Source organism: Silene latifolia, chromosome 7 (assembly GCF_048544455.1).
Source record: "Silene latifolia isolate original U9 population chromosome 7, ASM4854445v1, whole genome shotgun sequence".
Lineage (NCBI taxonomy): Eukaryota > Viridiplantae > Streptophyta > Magnoliopsida > Caryophyllales > Caryophyllaceae > Silene > Silene latifolia.
This window is the reverse complement of record NC_133532.1, coordinates 105,379,514-105,384,149: the sequence shown is the minus strand read 5'-3', so window position 1 is coordinate 105,384,149 and position 4,636 is coordinate 105,379,514. Positions and strand designations below refer to the sequence as shown.

The following is a 4,636-nucleotide window of genomic DNA, read 5'->3' as shown; positions in this document are numbered from 1 at the left end:
AATCACAACATTTCCAACATTCCCAGAAACGGGTGCCAAAACCTGCAATGCTAACGAACTACTTTACATGCCATAGCCAAATAAGAAAATAGAATGATACAAACCAAAAATAGAAAAGGGAGACATATGTCCCTTCAAATTATATACAAACCAAAAGTTAAAAGGTTTACTATAAAAATAGCCAAAAACTAGGTCCAAGGTTCCTTATGCTCACTAGCTCGTCTGTGACCCCAACAAAGCATCAACAACCTGTCAATCGCATTTTATACAAACACGAAAGCCACAATTCAGTGGGGAGTAACTTCGAGTCCTCCCAGCCACGAATCGTCAAAATTAATGTAACATGTAATGTACCATGTAAACAATTTGATAAACCATTTACTTATCATGTATTCTAGCAAATGACCCCTAAACTGACCAAACTAAACTATCATGTGAATCAAATAATAAATAGTAATCCAAACTTTATCAATCAGAACCGAACATCTCACCTATTACAGTTCATAAAATCACCATACAAGAAAGGGCAATATATCAAAGACATGCATAAGTTCTTAGCACGGTCAATAGTCACTTTGTAACTCGAGTCTATACCACGAGGTAGGGAAGGTAATCGAACCGGTATCTTGGCTCAGCGGTTAATATTAATAAAACATGGCCAAGAGACAACACAACCCTAGCCTAAAATCTGCGCAGACCTAGACATGCGGATACACACCACCGCACCCAAGACCCACAACTTTTTTTTAAAACAAAGTGAAGTGAGTACCCTAAGGACACCACCGAAGGGTTGGCTAGTACTTAAGCTGACCACTTACTATCAAAATAAGTAACTGAGGTCATGCCCCAACTTGGATAAACATCCACTAGTCAGGAACACAAAGGCTATCAAGCAGTGAACATATACTCGTCAAAGACTATAAAGACCTATCTATGATGAAGGCCGAAGTACTCACCTAGGACCTAGTCCCAGCTAGTCCCAGCTTGAATACTTTAGCCCACACCACACAAGACTCACCACACCAGTCAATTAAGACCCCCACTTAACCATAAGAGGGCAAAAAGTCCTACTTACCAACATAAATTCTAACATTCTATCATGTGAAAGGCTATATGAATGTCTATTCAGCATACAATCCAACAGAATCCTCAATAAGTATTCAATACTAATTTCTAATTCTAACAATATTAACCATGTTAAAGGCTTCAGGGAATCTAGGGCCATTTCTACAATATAAGATGCTACTTAAATTCAACTAACTACACATGTGAAATAGAGATATAATAAATGGCCTAAAACAAGAAAAAGGCCGATTATCTAATTCATTCAAAATTTCATCCAGCCGAATTTTTACCCGCAACCCCAGCCCTGCGACAGGTACGGGTCAAATTGCGGCTGACCAATCACTCAATTGACTGACATCGAATCAGTCAAAGGGATTAAGGCTCAGTTTTCGGCACAATCATCAAAACATGGCAATTATTGCTATAAAATTTACCTTGAGCCTAATCATTACAATTTCAACTTATAAACTATCCTAACATGTGATAATTTCTACTCAATTAAAAATCACCCAAACATACAAAAATCAAAGCATGTGACGATCTTTCGTCGAGTAACTCGAAATATGTTACCTTAAGCTAGCAAAGAGACAAGCAATAAACTTGAGAAAGCTTCTAAAACCCAAAATTACTCTTCATCTTCAACCACATATGAGTCACCTAAAATAATTATGTGAAAGGACGATATTAACGAATTATCGTTATATAAAATATGAGACGGAAATTAATTATATTTTAATTAAACCAATATAGCGCCCAAATGATTCATAACTGTGACTAGCCCAAATTACTAAATTTAGCTAGCCCATTTACTAAAATCAAATGAGTCCCACAAAATAATTATGTGAAGTCCAATTAACTCAATGTGTAATAATTAACGAGTTAAGTTATATAAAGCATAAAGCGGATATTAAAATAATATTTTAATTAACCAAACTAGCGTCAAAACAATTTATAGACACGGCTCAAAAGTTATTATGGCCACCTCAAAGTCGGCCTAACAACCAACTACACATGGCCTCAAACTCGTGACTTAGCTAGGCCACTGCCTAGGCCACGGCCAGGCCACGGTTCAACCTCATGACTAGGGCCATAACTGGCCAGTCGTAGCCACGGTCCATGGTCGCAGGCAGCCCCTGACCAGGCCTCAGGTAGCCCCAGCTCAGGCCGCAACTGTCACCAACACTCCACCTAAACAACTACCCATCTCAGCCACTAACACCCATGCTTGACTGTTCTAAAATCAGCCCACTCAATCACGTTAAAATAGTCCCAAAACCTTGCAACAGAACATCCCAAAACAACCCCACCACAGTCCATGAACAACTCTGAAAAACCTGCACAAAGTGACCCAAAAACAGTCCTAAAATAGTCCCTCATCACCCCACGAAACAGCCTACTCAACACATTCTAGCGGTCCCAAAAATACACAGGAAACCGTCCAACATCAGTCACTCTTACGCCCTAAAAACAGTCCTGAGAGGTACTATCTTATCCGTCCCAAAACTGTCCCAAAGTACCTGCAAAACTGACTCAAAACAGTCCACTTCCTACCTTAAAACAGTCCCAAATACTCGTCCAAGGCCATTCCAAAACAGAGTTCCAAAACAGTCCATTCGACTATAAATTAAGACGGAAATGAAAGCAAGGTTGAGACGGAAATTCAAATACAAAACCAAAAGCTCAATCCTTGATATCGTGAATACGCCAAACCAAATAGAGTGTCCTGGCAACATGTCGAAAATCAATTTCAATGGCTAAGCTCTTTATCCTTTTCAAATTCGTACAAATTCTATCAATCCTAGTTATCAGCACTATCACCAATTTCACCAACCAATATGTTAATCACAAGATTAAGTGGTCAACTAATAATGAGCCAAAACCAAGAGTAGACGATAACCCCTGCAAAGTCACTCTTGAACATTAAGATTTATTCCCTGACAAGTCCATAATTTCTTTGACTACTAGCTTAAGCCATCACACTAAATTACTAATCATACCAATACAAATAATTCCAAACTCTATTACCACTCCAATTACCACCACGTACCAGTATAATCATTGAATACTCCGTAGCTTACCTATCTCAGAAAAATAAAATTAACAATAGGAAATATAATAGCTAGTATTATAAATAATTCGAGTAACCTATCACCGTTACCTTAAACGCCCCTTATTCTTCGAATAAATGGTCCACAAGGCACGAGCCTCACCCCGGGTCTTCAAATCCTTCATAAAAGGGCAAGAAAACGGAATAAAGAAGCTAAAAGATGACACTTTTATAAGGCGGCGAAAGACGAAACCACTACAAAAAGGAGACTTTCTTACCTTAAAAGGAGGAGGAAGGAAAGGGGAAGAGAATGGTACAAAAATTACGGAATTTGGTTGAGAATGGAGGCGGGATCTGGGGTTGGAGGTGACGAAAATGGTGTACGTATATGATTTGTTGCTTCTGTTTGGTTTTCCAAAAGAAAAGAAGAGGAAGAAAGAATCGGGGGGACGGGTGAGGGAGTAATAATAATAATTAATAATAATAATAATAATAACGGTTTTTTCCCATGGTACCCTCGAACTTTGGCAGATTACACATGGTACCCCTCATTTTAAGTTTCTACTGTTCTACATATGGTACCCTTATGTTTACCTTTTTCTTTCCCAAAATACCCTTATCAGACTTCCGTTATAACGCCGTTAGTTTAATCCCCTAAACACTACTTTGCCTCTTACTTTTACCCATAATACATCCTCATTCTAATCACTAATCTTCATCTTCTTACATATTTAAGCCTAAATTCACTCATCCCCTTTACCACCACCTCCACCACTACCACAGTCCACCACCACCACAACCAACGACATCATCCAATCCCACCACCACCACCACCACCACCACTGATGACGCCACTTTGTCGCCCGCTCGCCGGCGACGTGGCTATCTCTTATTACTCGCCAGTGACGCATTTTAAACCCATGGCCCCACCCTTAAACGATCAGATCCGGTGTCTTGAGGGGAGGGGAAAGAGTTTTCTTGTTTTAAGGAGGAATTTTTTGGTATTTTATGTGGTGATTTTGGAGGTGAATAGTAATTTTAAAGGGTAGAAGAAAAGGAATAAAACGTTCGGTGTGGGAGTGGACCGGCCCGCCGGTGGTAGGTTTGACTTGCCGGCTGACGGTGACCCTGTTGCTTGCCAGTGTGGGTCACGATTGTGGTGCTTAGTGTTGAGTGTTGGTTGTTAGTGGTGGTTGGTGGGTGTTGATGATTCTTGTTTGGGGCAAAGAATAATGAGAGGTGGTTTGCAACTGGTGATGTGTGATTGAGTTTGAATTGATAGTATGTGGTGATGGTGGTGGTGGTGGTGGTAGTGGTGTGTCGAATGGTATGTGGTGGTAGGGTGTGTCGAATGTGTAGATCTGGTTGTGATGCGGATTTCGAGTGGTAAGGATGGGTTGGGACCGCCTTGTGCGTGGTTGGTCTGGGCTCTTCGGTGTGGCGGGCCTGGGGTGGTCGTTGGGTCTGATTGTGATGAGATTTTTTTATTTTTATTTTTTGTTCACATTTTTATATTTAGGTGAT

General features: G+C 40.1%; 1 long non-coding RNA gene across 1 annotated transcript; it reads right to left on the bottom strand.

The window, feature by feature from the left end:
- Nucleotides 1–1,638: 1,638 nt before the first annotated feature.
- LOC141591209 (uncharacterized) lies at nucleotides 1,639–3,487 on the bottom strand. Its single transcript, XR_012520736.1, has 3 exons — nucleotides 3,391–3,487; nucleotides 3,224–3,291; nucleotides 1,639–1,722 (listed from the first exon to the last, which is right to left on the bottom strand). It is a non-coding gene; the product is annotated as an uncharacterized LOC141591209 (long non-coding RNA).
- Between the last annotated feature and the right edge of the window lie 1,149 nt (nucleotides 3,488–4,636).